This window comes from Podarcis muralis, chromosome 1 (genome assembly GCF_964188315.1).
Source record: "Podarcis muralis chromosome 1, rPodMur119.hap1.1, whole genome shotgun sequence".
NCBI classification, from domain to species: domain Eukaryota; kingdom Metazoa; phylum Chordata; class Lepidosauria; order Squamata; family Lacertidae; genus Podarcis; species Podarcis muralis.
Genome location: NC_135655.1, coordinates 77,123,671 through 77,139,369, shown reverse-complemented (window position 1 = coordinate 77,139,369; position 15,699 = coordinate 77,123,671). Strand labels below are relative to the sequence as shown.

Sequence of the window (15,699 nt, the reverse complement as noted above, 5' to 3'; positions counted from 1 at the left end):
ATAACATTTGTACAAGATGCTTAAAGCCAATAGCAAAACCACAATCTGCTAAGCTATTTTTAATCAACCCTCCCAAAAGCTGCTCTGTCTCCCATGGGGGAAAACTTGCAAACACCATTCAAGTACCTGTATGTTTTTCTTCCCATATAGGACAAATAACAGCTTTGGGAGGGGAATTTGGTTTAGGAAAACAGCATGGGGTTAAACATTATCACCTAATCCAATTCTCCTCATTCCCTTTACTTTAAAAAATAAAAAAGCAGAGAATTCTGATATTCTTCACCACACCTGGTTTGGTTCAAAGACTTCTGCTCTGAAAACAGACTTTTCTCTAGTGGTAGGGAATGCTATAATTGCTTATGACACCTAATTGCTTATGACATCCAAATAATACTCGCATAAGTAACTGATTGATTCTTTTAATAGGCCACTCGGATGGAGCCACTGAGTCACTTCCTTGTTTTGCTACTAGCTTAGATAGAAACTGGATCAAACTCAGGAAGTGTACTTTTGACTCAGGTAAAAATAAAGGTGTCAGCTGCTGACTGCCAGCAGCTCAGGTGGTATATCAGGTTGTTTTCTTGCAGATGCTGGTAGGATTACAGCAAAGCACTCTCCATGTGTCAGCTCACATCAACTCCAATTACAGTGTCATTCTGTTGCCAATGGAATACTTAGCCTTAGTTGTGTGTGCAACTTAACATTTATCATTGTTTTAGAGGTGCTTTGTTTAAAGGGAACTGAGGGTTGTGATCTCTTTTTATGGACACAGGAGACTCTATGCCTTAAACTGTGGCATGAGAGGCAAAAATCAACAAGGGATAGTTTTCCCTTCTTTGCACCTATTTCCATGCTGGGAAAATCTGCCTTTACCTGCTTATTTATTCCTGCATGCAGCTAAAGGTACAGAGTATAATAGCATAAGAAAAGCCTACTGGCTCAGGCCAATGGTCAATCGAGTCCAGCATCCTGTTCTCAATGTGGTCCACCAAACACCTATGGGAAACTCCCACGAAGGACCCAAGGACTTTCTCCTGAGGTCTGCAACTGGTGTTCAGAAGCATTACTGCCTCTGACTGTGGAAACAGGGCATAGGCATCTTGGCTAGTAGCTCTTAATAGGCTTATCCTCCATGAATTTGCCTAAGCCTCTTTTAAAGCCATCTTAATTGGTGGCCATCAGTGCCTCCTGGGGTAGTGAGTTCCATAGTTTAACTATGTGCTGCATGAAAAAGTACTTTCTCTTATCTGTCCTGAATTTTTCTGAATCTTCCAGCATTCAGCCTCATTGGATGTGCATGAGTTCCAGTGTGATGAGAGAGGGAGAAAAACTTTTCTCTATTTAATTTTCCCATGCCATGCATCATTTTATGAATGTCTATCATGTTACGTCTTATTCGACTTTTCTCAGAAATTAAAAGTCCCCAGGGCAGGAAACGAGATGCCAAACCATGTCAGTATTCAAATATGGGCCAAAATGTTCTTAATGTTCTTAACTGGAACAACTGTGTATCATCTGAACAATTTCAGACCTATATACAGTACTTTTCCCTGGGGACTTCTCAGAGCAATCACTTTGTAACTTACAGAGCAATTTGAATTTTCTGCTGCTTCTGAGGCTCTGCAGAGCAACAGAGCTAGTGTCCCATGCACAGCCTGGCCACTCAGTGGTGACAAGGGTGGGAGGGAAGACAGATTGGACCCAATCCCTGTGTCAGCTCCAGGCCGGGGTTGGTTCCAGCATTAGCCAGCACCAGTTGTGGCAGCAACTTAGTTCTAGCAGATCTCAGGGCAACCCAGGCTCACCCTTGGACCATGCTATTTTGGGGCTTCTTCTTTGCAGGAATACTGCTAGTGCAATTTCCACCTGCCTTCCTGTTTGAAGACTGAAAGGAATGGGAGATCTGCACCAGTGGAAATGGAGCTGAGCTGGCAGAAGTGAGCAGAAGGATGCCTCTGCTCAATCCAAGCACCCCACAGTCAGTGTAAGGGAGTTTGGATTGCAGCTTTAATCTCTCATGGTACTGAAGGATCTGTACTATTGGTTTGTTTTTTCCTTGTGAGGCTTTTAAAAAGCTGTTAGTGATATTAAACAAAACTGAAAGCCAGCAATATTTGTGCCATAAATAGAACAAGCAGGGGCTCGCTCCAAAGGGGAAAAAATGATATTTTACTTTTAAATGCTAGTGGAGTGAAAGACCAGTGGGAACATGACATAGGGTATGAAATAAACCCAACCCAATGGTCGAAACTGTGCACTAACCCACCCATTAAACCCTTCTCAGGCAAGAGGAGGGAATTCACTTTGAAACTTATCTACAGATAGTACCTAACACCACTAGCAGAGGAACGGGGGGCTGGGGGGAGCGCACTGCCCCCAGCACCATCGGGGAGGGGGGTACCATCACAGCTGCTCCCCGGACACGCACCGTGCACCCCCCACCGTGCCGGGCACCACGCCCCCGCAGGCCAGCACACCACACCCCCATGGGCAGCATGCTACGCCCCCAGGAGTGCCATGCCACACCCTCACCTGGTCTCCACCCCTCGTGCTGTAGCATGCCGCTTCGCCACTGCCTAACACCACATAAGCTGGCAGTGATGCACCCAGGAACTTCACCTAGGTTCTGGAGAGCCTGCACCACCATGAGAACACACCTCCACATGTTGTGGGAATGCCCTAAAATTCAATCCTTTTGGGTATCAGTCTTACAAGAAATCTGCAAAACAACAAAACAGGTAACTCTAGAATAGGCCATACTAAATATTCCCCAAGGCAATAATGCACACTTACATGACAGAGAACTCATAAGTCACATGCTCTCAGCTAGGAGTGTCATAACCAGACACTGGAGGGAACTATCAGGAGTGTCCATGGACCACTGGTACCAAATTGTATGGAAAACCACCCTACTAGAAAAGCTAACTAACAAACAAACAAACTATCACAAGGACAAACAAAGGAAGGTGCCTTCACCCCGGCGTGGCTCCCTTTTATTACATACACAGGCCAACAAGACAGTGACTGATCCTCCGCAACATCATATGAATCAATATGGCTAAATTAACCCAGCAACGCCTCCACCTCACACACATCAACAAAACACACTGCAACCAATCCACTGCAACCAACCACGCCCTGGCTCCTGTGATCTCTTACTCTGCCAGCAAAAATAAGACACCTATCCATGTGATGCTGACAAAAAAGTGCCACTCATATACTATGTAAAGAATGAAAGCTTAATGTCTCCCTCACCTACGTCGCTCTTTCCCCTCCACCTCTTTCCCCTTTCACAAAAAGTGTTTCAAATTGACTGTAATTTACTTGTATGAAGGATTCTTCAATTTGAAAAAAGACACTGAATGTACTTTGGAAATAATGATAATAATAATAATAATCATCATCATCATCATCATCTAGTGGAGTGGATCTATATTCACTATCCAGTGCTTGGGGCTGCTAATGTGAAGGTGGCACTTGTTTAACATAATGGGAAGAAAACTAAGGCTACAGTACTATGCTCAACTTGTGCATATCTTTCAATAAATGCTTTCATGGATGAATTTTTAATTGTATTTTAACTGCAATTTGTCACATGTGTATAAAAAATCCTGTACAGTGAGACTACACACCTAAGTACACTTAGTATGCAAAATATCATATTGACCTCAGATTTACTTCCAAGTAAGCAAGTACTAGATTGGATTACACTAGATTTCACAATCCGGTGCTCTACAGATGTTTTGGTAACAACTTACAGAAGCCTCCGTAGTGATTTGGGGTGGAAATTTTTAGAGTGCTGAATTTTCCTGTGGAATTTTTCCCATTTCATACATTCATTAGTAACAATGGACAGACACAAACTGCAAATACAACATTAGGCAAGTTTGGCAGTTTCCACGTTTTTAACCTTGTCTGCTAAATACAAGTAACTTAAACATGCTGGATTAGATCACTTCCTGTGGTTTCTGATATCAGATTTTTTCTGATGCAAACTGAGAATTTTTCCGTGCAAAAGTTCCCTTTACATAATAGCCTAATTTGCACCAATTTATTTTTTTTCTGGAAAGCCCACGTAACTGGGCTCCAGCTGACAGGGCCAATAGTCAGGGTGAAGGGAGTTGGGAGTCCAAAAACATCTGAAGGGAATGCTGCATTAAACAACTGCAACATATATGCAACTCAGCTTCCAGCCCTGCCTCTTGTTATTATCATCACATAAGATGGTGACTTCATACGCAAGTATTAGCAGCTAATTATGTAGCTAGTAATATAGAGTACTATGGCTATTGCAGACCTATGCCATTCAACAAGTCATCGTCTCTTTTTACTAAACAAATGTAAATTTGCCCTTGTTTTGTTAAACTAGGTTAAATGTACTACTCTAGAGTTCCTGGAATGCATTGCAATTTCTAGCAATAAGAGGAGGAAGAATGAGAAATGGATTTGATCCAGCTCTGATTAATGCAAGGGCAAATATTTGCCATGACTTATTGCAGGAGTATGGGGTGGAACTGGATTAGGTAATTCAGTTTGAGATAGAGACAAAGCTAAGACTATAACATTAATATCCCAACTGTAAACATACATTATGGGAAGTATAAAGTCCCACTGATTTCAGTGGAACATCCAAACAAGATTTTTTTCGGAATGAATCTCAGTGGGGCTTGCACATGCAAAGTTTACATGTCACCGAATAATAACATTTTTGCAGCGGTGTCTTTACCTGCCCCATGCCTGACCATGTATGACACCAGGTGTGGGATGGGTGGTTGTGGCTTGGGGAGCACAGCCCCTCCCGACCGAAATAGGACTCCTGCCAATTAGGCCCATGGAGTCACTTATGAAAATAACTTCAAAACCTTCGAACAAGGAAGTGCAGATTCCTGATTCAACCTACCAAGTGGATCTGCCGGTGCTGTAGAGCCAGGATTCCTGGTGCGAGAGGTAGCCTCATTTGTCACCAGGTAATTAAAAGTCCCAAACTCCCAACGAAGTGGCCTTGGAAGAGGTAAGCGTTGGCTTTGGTCAGGTGTTTGTTTACCTAAAAGCTATGGGGAAAGACCCAGGAAAACTTGGCAATGCTCTGGATGCAACGTGATTGGCCTCAGGGGAAAGCTCTCCCAGAGCTAGGGAACGATTCCAAAACCCGCCTTCTGCCACGGATATCGATTTCAAAAAGAAACGCAAGCTCCTCTCCCTCCAAACTTTGGCTGGCAGCGGAAGGGGAGCAAACGGCGCTTCCTGCTCTCCCCCGCTGCTCTGTTGTACTTCTGCCCATACCTGGCATAGCGGGGGGCGGGGCGGAGCCCGGGGCCGGGGAGGCGGGGCTGGCCAATGGGAGGAGCGCGAGCCGGGCGCTCCTGGCCGGTGCGAGGCTGCAGGTTGCGGAGACCGAGCGAAGCGTCGCATTTCTTCTGCCAGGAGCTCAGCTGGGAGAGGTATGTGCGCGCGCGCGCGCCGTGCCAGCCGAGGCTCCTAGTGCGTCCGCCGAGAGGGAAGGCAGACGCCAGCGAGCGAGCCAGCAACTTGCTGCAACCCTCGCGGGGGGCCGCGGCCGTGGGGGGCGCTTTCCGAAACCCGGAGCCAGAAGAGCGAAGCGGAATGCTGCACGACGACACCGAGGGGCCAGCTCGCCCACTGGAGGGGAGCGGGTGACCTTGCGCCGCGGGAGGCAGGAGCAGTTCTGCCAGCGCCCAGAGAAGGCGTAAAGAAGCCGCACAGCCGCCGCCGCCGCCGGAGGGGCTGGACTCGGGAAAGAGGATTTGCTCGGCTGTTTCTGTCCCGGCTTAAGCGAGCGGAGACTCGGCCAGGTAAGGGAGTGTGCGCGCCATGGACTCTCGGGTCGCTCTTTCTCCCTGCCTCCCACACGGACACCGTTTCCGTGTTGTCCCGTGCGATTTACCCGCCTTCTGCCTTTACTTTTGGAGCCCCAGGACCCCCCTTCTCTCCAGTCCCGCCGCCGCTTCACACAATTATACCCCGCTCCGCCCGCTTCCCTCGCGGGAGCCGCAACAGATGCCTCTTTTCTCCCGCTGGGAACGTCTCTCGCGTCCCTTGCTTTCCTTGGACCTCTGTATTGTGGGCCCCCTCCTGCGCTGGGCAGCGCCTTCCACAAGTTGGGAATCACCCGCTGGGCGAGTCACCCGGCACTTTTATTTCCCCCTGCTGGTCCCCTACTGGGGGAGGGTGGGGCCACCTCGCGATCTGCCTCCCGTTTCCATTCTTTGGGGAAAATCCACTCGCTCGCAGCCTTCGGCGGAGCGGCTTAGCCTGTTCAACCTGCTCGCGTCTCTGCTTCGGCCCCCGAGAGTCGCACATATTTGAGGACCGAGTCTCCGGCTCAGCCGTTTGCCTATTGGCTCCTGGGCTTTTCAGAAGATGCTCAGCCTGCCGTAAAATCAGATTATATGGCCTTGCGGGCTTAATTCTTCTGGCGGCGCGGCGGGATGGGCTTCCCTCTCCCTATGTGAAGTTAGTTGCTTTTTTTTCCTACCCCCCCCCCCCAAACCGTGAGAAGATCTCATTGCGATGTTGAAATTGAAGCACGCATTGGCCATTGAAGCTTGAACCGCAAGCACCCACCAAATGCACCGCAATGTATTGTGATTTACAGTCAGCTGAGGCTCAGCTATGCATACGTGTTCCTTGTTGCGCTTGATTTATAAGCATGTGGCCTCTTCCTTGAACTCTGCTATTTGACCCACCCTACCCCTAAGGCTCAGAGCATGTATCAACAGCTATAAAAAAAGAAACCAGTCTGTGAATGCATGTGAGCTGTACCAGAAACCTCTTATCAGTAAACGTGCATAACAGTAGGCTAGAAGACTGCAATCCTCTGTACTTATTTGGAAGTACAGTGCTTAAGACTTTGGTGCAATATTTTCTCCTCCTTTCTTCTGAAAATGTAATTGTTTCCCCCCAACACAGTTCTCTATCTGCTCAAGAACATCTTGTATGAGAAACAGTTTACTGTACCAAGCAACTATCAAAGTGATTGGTAGGAGGCGAGGATGAGTAGGCACAGGTGGCACCAACAGTGCAGCAGACTTCGTTTTAATTGCACTTGTTGTGTTTACACTCAGCCTGGCAACAGGTTTTCTGCTTTTCCGAGCGGCTCCATCTAAAGTTAAGGAGATGAAACAAACAGCCTTTTCATTATGTAACTTTATACACTTCCCTGCATTAATAAATCCCTTTGCAACCAATGCTGAACTGCCAGTTGCTTTGCATTTGCTTTGACTTTCAGACATAATAAACTGTGAGTAGAAGGAATGCATCTTGTAGAGCTTGGCTACCGATGTAATATTTGTGACTTTTCAACAGAGACCAATTTGCATGTGCTTCCCTTTTCCTGATGCAGACATGCAGCAGCTTCACTAGTCAGTCCATAGAGTAGAATAAGCACCTTTAGAAGTGATAGCTATAAGCAGATTCTCTGGATAAGGTAAACATGTGTGAATCAGCCATAAACTGTTATGCCTGTTATGTAAATCTGGCTGCTCCCCTTGGGCTTGTCCTGTGCTCAACCCCTTTCCCCAAGTGACTTCCTGTATTAGGTGGCATTGTTAGATCATGTGACCCTGGGTTGGAACCCTCTGGGGGTTTGTGCAGAGTTTTGTTACTGACTTGGGTTGTGACCTTAGACGGATTACTCTTCTGTTGACAAAAGCAAGGTAGCGTACATCAAAAGGATTCATTTGATTTACTCATGCACCTTATTGGGTTCTAATTATAATCACCCAGAAGAAAGAGGCTTGGCTGTTGCTATGAAAGGTTTGGTCAGTGAAAGCCTCAGTGCAACATGCAGTAGACATTTTAATTTAAAAAAAGCATGAAGGAAAGAATTAAAACGATGCAAACACTATCCTGACCTTATGGAGATGAGAGATGAGTGAGTTCCAGGTGGGTAATGGACTGGAATGTATTCCAGAGCTCACCATATGTTGAGTTCTATGTGCACTGTTCAAACTCAAATGAGTACAGGATTCCTTGAGATATGGAAATCATAGGTATAGAGTTGTGGCGCCAGCTGCATCAGGGGCGAAACTAGGCTTTATTTCACCCAGGTCAAAGACCCAGTTTGGCACCCCATGCGCACACAGGCTGGAAGCCTCAATGGTGCCTCCCTGGAGGCTTCAGCTGGGGCAGAAAACCCCAGCTACATCTCCCAGCTATGGCTCTGGGCTGCATCACTGTCTAATGTACTGCAAAGGCTATAGCAAAACGTTCTCTCCAACTCCAGCTATCCAACAACACTATTCAAGGATAGACAGTTGAAGTAAAAAGCCTAGAAGGCAAGATGGGGCATATGCAGTAATGTAAGGTTAAAACTGGATAAACCATGGCTCCAACTTTCATATTTTCTAATGTATAAGTGGAATCTAATGAAAAGGAATACTTTAAATAATTTGTTGTATACATTGTATGTAGATTACTCAAAGCTGTAAGAAATTGCTGAATGAAAAGGCATTAAAATATATTCTGATTTGATAGTACAAACACTTAAACAGGGAATGCCTTACATTTTTTGTCCTCCTTGTCTAAAGGAATAGTACAGTGGTACCTTGGTTTGTAACCGTTTTGGATTACAATCGTTTTGGATGACAACCATGTCAAACTCAGAAGTGCGTGTCCCTTTTTTTGGATTACAATTTTTTATTTTTTTAATTACAACCCATTTTTTTGGAGGCCCCATTGGCAAAAGCACGCCTTGGGTTACAGCCTGTTTTGGTTTACAACCGGACTTCCAGAACGGATTATGGTTGTAAACCAAGGTACCACTGTAATTCTATTTTTTATTACAACAGTATGATAGCTATAATAGATATGGAGTTTATCTGTAACAGGTTATACCAAAATGCTACACTGTAACCATGTGGCCTTTTTCATATGCTTCAGTCATGCTCAAGTTACAGGAAATTTTATTTCTAGACCAAGCCACAGCATGTATCAAAATGCTTTTATAAAAGAAGTTTTGAAAAATACATTGAATTTTGCAATACTCACTGTCACCATCTAGTGTCACATTTGTATATTGCACTTTATAACAGATTTAAAACGTTTTATTTGCAGCTGTGTAGCTGAGTCCTTAGTGTTACTACCCCTCTAAATGAGATTGGATTAGTGCTTGAGAAGAATTCTGATGGGAATTCACAATAGGGAGCAACATGCGTTGGTGAAGTCTTTTCAGTGACCACTGTGGGATGGATGTATTTACCTTGGCATGTTTAATGGAAGTCCTTATGGAATTAGACAGTCATCTGTTGTATCTGATAGACTGCCAGTAGGTCCAAGTCTATTTACTAATGGCCAAAAGCTACTCCAAGTTCACATAGATTTGCTTAATGCTAATGATATGTATCTCTGAAGTGTTGTGGGATTTAAGTGCCATCACAGCACAGTCCTAACCATGTCTACTCAGAAGCAAGCCCTATTGAATGCAGGGGATTTAATCTCTGGTAAATAGGGTTAGGATTACTGAGCCTTGCCTTCTGATGCTCCCCCCCCCCCCGTGTGATGTTCAAAGTATCTGTTAGATATTCATGTTAAATGTGGTTTACTCAGAAGTAACTGAGGAAAGTAATTATAGGATTACCGTTGAAACTACCACTTGACATGTGTCGCTAGAAAAATTAAGTTCTTTTAGAATGCTGTTAAAACTATTTGGCAATGTGACATAGGTTTCATCATGTATATGTGCCTTCTTGACATTTGTAGGGCTTAAGTGCAGTTGAGCATTTAAGATGAGTGGTGCTCTGTGGGACTAGGCATGCTTAATATGCAAAGTATGTCTCATAATGAAAGTCCATAACAAGGCAATTACAGGACAGAGGTGAGAAAGCTTCTTTATTTACCATCTGCATACAAGGCAGAGTTGAGAATGCATCCTCAGTTAGCATGCACATACTGTTCATATTGAACCATTTGCTCAGGATTGTATTGACTTAACAATACCATTTTAAATTGGCTACTGGCTGATTGCAGAATATAGCAAAGTGAAAGATGAAGCTCCAGGATGTTGCCCTAGAATCTGTAACTGTTAGAATTCTCATTTATTTTGCTAAAAATATGAAGATATCCTTTGATGATTAATGAATATGGTGTAAATAGGGAAGCTCTCTTTGATTGCATATGCTTTGAGTACACTTTGTCATCATCAAGATTTGTGTGCCCACTACATCTGTAGTCCAAAAAGTGTAGTTTTGACTAGCAGTTACTAATTACAACGCTTGGGATATGTAGAGGTGTGGGAGAGAAGCATGTGTGTGCACTTGGTTTGTGCACTGAGGAATATAAGTTATGTAAAAGCTTGTGTGTGAAAAGATTAAAGATACTTGAACTAACTAGCAAGTTGTAGGTGGAGTCTTGGTTGGGAAACATAGCTGTCAATGTTTTGCTCCTGCAGAATGTACATGCTAAGGTCATCATTTGACAGACAGTGTTGTTCATTTCATTCCATGAATGCAGTTTAGAATTGGGCTAAATCATTAAAAAGAAGCACTAATCTCTATTACACTAAATTTTAAATTGGGTAGGATGCTATTAAAATATGTCAACTGGTGGGTTGTGATCTGTCACTGGGTCACTCATGAGTGGCCCTGTGTGGTCTGCATGTGGTTCTCACAAAAACAGGAGAGAAAAACTGACTCTTTATAGAACAGCCCCTGGTGAAAGAGGGAATCCTTTCCAAAACATGTTAGACACCCACCATTAAAGTTGCCTTTCTCAGGAAGTGTCAATCTGCCACCACTTTTGTTAGCTGCTGATTTGTTATGAATGACACACAGGCCCAAAGGAAAAGGAGCTTATACATGCTAGGGGAAAAGAAAAGAAAAGCTAAAGTGAGTATTGATGCAGAAGTCAGTGACTAGGCTGCGTCAAATGAAAGTCAGAATGGGAGACAGAAACTTTAAAAAAATGAAATACCGTATTTTTCACTCCATAGGGTGCACCATAGGGCGCACCTAGTTTTTAGGGGGGGGGAATAAAGATTTTTTTTATCCCCCCCCCAGCCCAAAAGGCAAAGAAGCCAAGACAGCCAACGGGATGGATCCCGCTCGCTGTCTTGGCTTCCTTTTTAGCTGCGGGGCTGGGGCGGGGGAAGCCTGAGCTTCCCCAGCCCCCAGAATGGGTCCGGGAGCGGGGGCGAGGTTGCGTGCAACCTCGCCTTCGTTCCCGGAGCTTGTTGCTATCCGCAAGCCTTCGGAGCCCAGCGGGAAGCCCCACCGGACTCCGAAGGCTTGTGGATAGCTGCCCAAAGCCCGGGGTGCGCAGTGCTGCACTCCCTGGGCTGCAGGCTGCTATCTGCAAGCCTTCAGAGCCCAGCGGGCACTCCTGCCGCGCTCCGAAGGCTTGCAGATAGCTTCCTGAAGCCTGGAGAGCGAGAGGGGTCAGTGCGCACTGACCCCTCTTGCTCTCCAGGCTTCAGCAAAAGCCTGCATTCGCTCCATAGGACGCACACACATTTCCCCTTCATTTTTGGAGGGGGAAAAGTGCGTCCTATAGAGCGAAGAATACGGTAAATGTGGGTGTCATGTTGAAGGTAGTAGTTGCATCTCAGAAGATTGCTGTTAAATATATCGGATTAGAACAATTGATTTCTTTGCTTATCTGGATGATACGTGTTTGCCTCTTGTGAGTTTTTCTCTTATGCTTCAGTGAAAAATAGAAGAAGGGAGATAAGGATTTCACTTCAATGAAATATGTGGGAGTAGCTTGGATATGCTGCCAAGTCACAATACATTAATTATGATCTTCAGGTTGTAGCTGACTGTTTAATTCCTGATATACCAAAAAGTAGAGGTTTATTTCCTTTTCCCATGGAACAAAACCAACATGCCTCGCTCCTGATATGGAAATGATCTAATCAAGAGCACAATTACCACTCGTGATTAAGGGTGGTAATTCAACTTCGTTTTACTCAGAGTGGACCCATTGAAATTAATAAACATGACAGAGCTAACTATCATAATTTCAGTGGGTCTACTCTGAGTAAGATTTAGTTGACTACCACCCTCAAAATAATGGGTCTGGGGACTGGAGCCTATGTTGCTAGAGAGCAATGGACCTCTTTCATTGCTAGTGTTCAGTCCTCAAAGTTATGAAGTACTAGAAAATAAGAATGGTTGTGGATTTATGCAGAAGCGCTTTTCTTTCAATGTAAAGTAATGGCAACCAGGTGACACTCTGTACAGCAGGGATGGGGACCAAGTGGCCCCCTACATGCTGTGGACTCTGGCAGTTGACTATGCTAGCCAGCACTGTGATGGCTGGAGCTGATGGAACTTGTAGTCCAAAATGTCTGAAGTAACCAGGTGTGCGAAGTAGTATCTTCGTCTCTCCGTGAATAGTTTGTTGCAGTGTTGGATTTGGATAAAAGATCAGTACTGGAGAGCCATTGTTGTGTGAGGGTATATCTATGCTAAGGGACGCGGGTGGCACGGTGGGTTAAACCACAGAGCCTAGGACTTGCCGATCAGAAGGTCGGCAGTTCGAATCCCCACAACGATGGGGTGAGCTCCCGTTGCTCGGTCCCTGCTCCTTCCAACCTAGCAGTTTGAAAGCACATCAAAGTGCAATTAGATAAATAGGTACCGCTCTGGCGGGAAGGTAAACGGCGTTTCCGTGTGCTGCTTTGGTTTGCCAGAAGTGGCTTGGTCATGCTTGCCACATGACAAGCTGTCTGTGGACAAACGCCAGCTCCCTCAGCCAATAAAGCGAGATGAGCGCCACAACCCCAGAGTCGGTCACGACTGGACCAAATGGTCAGGGGTCCCTTTACCTTTATATCTATGCTAAACGCCTGTCTGAGGAATATATTTTCATTTCAAGAGGCTATTGAGAACCGAAATCCCTGGCTTCCCATCCTTCCCCTATAATGGATAAATATTTCTGCCCTCTAAGAGAAAAGAAATTGCTTCCTTTGGTTCCATGTTGCTGTTTTCTCTGAGCTTATAACATAATGTTTGAAAATATCAAGGTAGCACTCCACCATCTGGATATAATACTGACAGCAGCTGTGTTTGTAGCTAGATGAGGCAGATGTGCAAATTGTAGAAGGGGAAGCTGAGGCAGAGAGAGGAGCATTTTCTTAACTGAGAATAACTGATTGCATTCCACTATGTTGATTATGACCCTTTTCTGGGACTTGTCCAAATACTGCTCTTATGTTGTAACCCAGAAATGAAATTCTACCTCTCTCCCCACAATGGCTTCAATAACCCACAATGGAAAGGTAGGACTGTGCCTATTTAGCTGCCTTCTGATGCATGTTAGGAATTAAAAAAAAGACCTATAAATTTATTACCGTACATACAGATTTTGGTTTTAGCTGCCCTCTTATCAGACCCCTCCCCCCCCAAAAAAAACCTTTTAAAATATACTTTTTCTGCTATACACTTGTGAAAACAACTGGACCTAGAATCTTGGATTTCTATATACACATCTTTTTCTCTGACTTGATTATTACCCTTTTATTTATCATTGTGTTTTTCTTTATTTGCAATATTTATAATTAACAAATAGTGATGCATACACAACTGATTTTATTTTATTTTTTAAATCTCCCCTGACCCCAAGCACCACATGTCCATTCAGTTACATTTAACTTTTAAGTCATTTCAGTTTTTAAACAAAAGTATCATTCCACAAATTACCATGTGCTCTCAGATGCCTATAACCATGTTCTATCAATGTTACATAAATCTATGTCATTGATTGAAATGCTGTGATTTTCTTGTCTGTTTGACTCTTGGACATGGGTTGTCAGTTTGTCAATTAATATTAAGTCGCAGAGTTGTGTGATTCATATCTCAAACAAGTATGTATTTAGAGTCTTCCAATACCTTGCAATAATAAGCCACAAAGCAGTCATCAGGTGAGTAATGAGATTGAGATCTTAGTGGGAAAGTTGTTGAACACTTTCTGAATAATATGATAAAGTGCTATTTTAGGATTTAAAGTGATTTTGCTGCACTATCAGGTATTTGGGATGCCGTGAATCAATCCAGTGACTTTTTAATGTAAAGATAGTTGTTATAGTAAAAGGTAAAGGTACCCCTGGCCTTACGGGCCAGTCTTGCCAGACTCTAGGGTTGTGCGCCCATCTCACTTAAGAGGCCGGGGGCCAGCGCTGTCCGCAGACACTTCCGGGTCACGTGGCCAGCGTGACAAAGCTGCATCTGGCGAGCCAGCGCAGCACACGGAAACGCCGTTTACCTTCCCGCCAGTAAGCGGTCCCTATTTATCTACTTGCACCCGGGGGTGCTTTCGAACTGCTAGGTTGGCAGGCGCTGAGACCGAGCAACGGGAGCGCACCTCGCCGCGGGGATTCGAACCGCCGACCTTTCGATCGGCAAGCCCTAGGCACTGAGGCTTTTACCCACAGCGCCACCCGCGTCCCCTAGTTGTTATAGGTTTGTGCATAGATGACGTTATGTAGGTATCTTAGAACTGGGAATGCTAAGGGTTGGTTCATTGTCTGATTACTAGACTGCTGAAGTGGTCACTAAATCTCTTTAGGATTTTAATATTTGTGAAGATGGGCACTACCATGTCAGTTTTATCTGCACAGTCCTTTGAGTCCCTGGCCATCATATGATTATTTTTTTCTCACCATGTTATATTGCAAGCTGAGCTGATATTTGTATGCTGATGAAGTCCAGATTGGTTTTTGACACCTGGTGTCAGTTGCTGACCCCCCACTCCAACAGATTGCGATTGGGTGTTAAAAGCCAATTCAACACATCAGTCAGTATAGATAGAACTATGCCTATGGCTTTATAGCTGGACACCATTAAAACAAGCTGTGTAGCATTTGATCTGCACATAGGCTTCTACCTCCACTCAGTTGAATTGCAACATAATGTCAGTTGAGCATTAAGCCCTAATGTGACAGGTAGACACTGACCAGAACCAGTTTGTTTATTTCTGGGGGAAATGCAAGCCAAGTCCTAGGAGATGGGAGACGTGCTATGCATTATGCTTTAAACATCTTTCCCTGTTGCTGTTGCATAAGTATGAAGAGCACAGGTAAAAAAAAAAAATGTATCTGATAACGGCAGCATTGACATGATTACTCGGAGCTATTCTGTGATACCTTTCCTCTCTGTTAAATTTAAAAAGACCACCTGCTGAGAAGCAATGATTCGTACTTTGGCAGCTGAACACAAGCTGCTTAGCTTGTGAAGGGTGAGATAACGCTGTGAGTTTTTCTGAAAGATAACAGACTGAATTGCTTAACTGCAGGCGTGGCTCAGTTTGGGGGGGGGAGACCCATTATGAATGTTTTCTCCTTAGGATTTATGACCCCCCGACTAATTAATAACATACACTCCTCCCAAAAGTGGGCACTTGCAAAACACACCAGTATCCTTACCAAATATTTCAGCCTTGAATGAATGATTGGCTACTTTTTCAGTCCTCTGAAAAGGTTGGTTTTACAGATTTTTAAATTTCTTGTTGTAAATGAATATTAATGAAAGTGTTTGCACATCATTACTGGAAAAAATGCAGCAAAGACCTTCAAGCATACATGAAACTTGGGTTTGTTAAGAAACATTCTCTCTCTATGATTCTTAAAAAGATCCTGAAGACTTGTTGAATACACATATGTGAAAATTGCGTTCCTACAAAGCAAAACCCTACATTTATTTTCTCATGTGGGAATATGGTAACTATTAAAAGTGATACAGTAGA

At 44.3% G+C, this 15,699-nt stretch overlaps 2 protein-coding genes across 8 annotated transcripts in view; one reads left to right on the top strand and one right to left on the bottom strand.

Annotated features, from left to right (window-relative positions):
- LMNTD2 (lamin tail domain containing 2) overlaps nt 1-5,365 on the bottom strand; it is an 80,243-nt gene extending 74,878 nt beyond the window's left edge. The window contains exon 1 of the mRNA XM_077931849.1: nt 4,901-5,365. The gene's annotated coding sequence lies outside the window, so the exon portion shown is untranslated. The remainder of the gene's footprint in view (nt 1-4,900) is intronic.
- The window catches only part of RASSF7 (Ras association domain family member 7), a 77,984-nt gene that overhangs the window by 21,305 nt on the left and 40,980 nt on the right, over nt 1-15,699 (top strand). For 5 of the 7 annotated variants that reach the window (XM_077931873.1, XM_028735507.2, XM_028735465.2 and 2 more), the window contains exon 1: nt 5,373-5,813. The exons of the other annotated variants lie outside the window; for them this stretch is intronic. The gene's annotated coding sequence lies outside the window, so the exon portion shown is untranslated. Of the gene's footprint in view, nt 1-5,372; nt 5,814-15,699 lie in introns of those variants that run through there. 7 annotated transcript variants of the gene reach the window in all.